Source organism: Sinocyclocheilus grahami, unplaced genomic scaffold (genome assembly GCF_001515645.1).
Source record: "Sinocyclocheilus grahami isolate Dianchi unplaced genomic scaffold, SAMN03320097.WGS_v1.1 scaffold2664.1, whole genome shotgun sequence".
Lineage (NCBI taxonomy): Eukaryota > Metazoa > Chordata > Actinopteri > Cypriniformes > Cyprinidae > Sinocyclocheilus > Sinocyclocheilus grahami.
The window spans coordinates 40,480-41,585 of record NW_015507842.1 but is presented as its reverse complement, the minus strand read 5'-3'; the positions used below and the strand labels follow the sequence as shown (position 1 = coordinate 41,585).

At 42.1% G+C, this 1,106-nt stretch overlaps 1 long non-coding RNA gene across 1 annotated transcript; it reads left to right on the top strand.

Annotated features, from left to right (window-relative positions):
- LOC107575465 (uncharacterized) lies at nucleotides 1–1,100 on the top strand. The gene is made up of 3 exons (XR_001607877.1): nucleotides 1–53; nucleotides 778–938; nucleotides 1,022–1,100. It is a non-coding gene; the product is annotated as an uncharacterized lncRNA (long non-coding RNA).
- Nucleotides 1,101–1,106: the final 6 nt, after the last annotated feature.

Below are 1,106 nucleotides of genomic sequence, written 5' to 3'. Positions count from 1 at the left end.
TTTCACACGCAGTCATGTATTATTGTGTGTCTCTGCGGTGTTTGTTTTCGCTGGTAAGTGTTATTTGTCTTTCTGTGAGGCGTCTTGATCTGATCTGTGAGCGTCTGCGGAGCTGCGTGCTAGCCTGCTAGCTTCAGTTCACGTTATAATGTATCTGCTGGTTTCATAATAATAGCACATGAGCTGAAACTATAAAGAAGCGCTCTTGTGTTGTGTCAGTGTCATGTTCTGAAGCAGGCGATGTAAATAAACACAGTGTGCGAGTGTTTAATGTGTTTCTCGGGTCAGGAAGTTTAGCTCGTATTGTTCTGTTAGCACATTAGCCTCCCTCATTATTACATTATATCACATTTACTCACGAAAACAACTGCTGATCAATTAACAACGTGTGCAAAGGGTTTATGTTTTCTTTTATGTATTTAATCATGCACTCCTCTTATTGTTAATGCTTAATAATAAATTTAATCAAACCTGAATGATCAGCCTTTAGACCAACAATAAAGACTCAAATAAGCATCTGAATTAATTATTAAATTATTATCTTGTATTTTAATGAGCAGATGGTGCAAATCCTTAAATAACATCTACTGCATTCTGTGTTTTACACAGTGGCCTTTATGTGTGTTTTTAAAGGGACAAAACTAACTAAAGTAGGAGTACCATGGTAATACTACGGTACTGATTGAAGAAACCATGCTGTTTTACTCATTCAGTGCCATTCTATATAACCAGTGTTTTGTGCATTGATGGAGATGATGCTTATTCTGTGTGTTTCAGGCGTGTCGGCGATAGACGTGTACACTCCAGCCGAGCTGTTTGCTGAGAACGGGACCACAGCCACTCTGTCCTGCAGCTTCAAGTCTAGAGAGGTGATCAGTAGCTCTGCGTCAGTGACGTGGTCTTTCCTTCCGGAGGGAGAAGCCGGAGCGTTCACTTCAGTAAGAGTCCTTCGTCTGCACTGCGCTGATGTTCGTGTGTTATACCGTCTGCATGTGATCCACACGTATGCTCTCTTCTGCAGTTCTTCTATTACTCCGGTGGGAAGCCGTTTCCGGGCTCGCTGCCGCAGTTTAAGTCTCGTGTGGAATGGGCCGGAGACATGAACA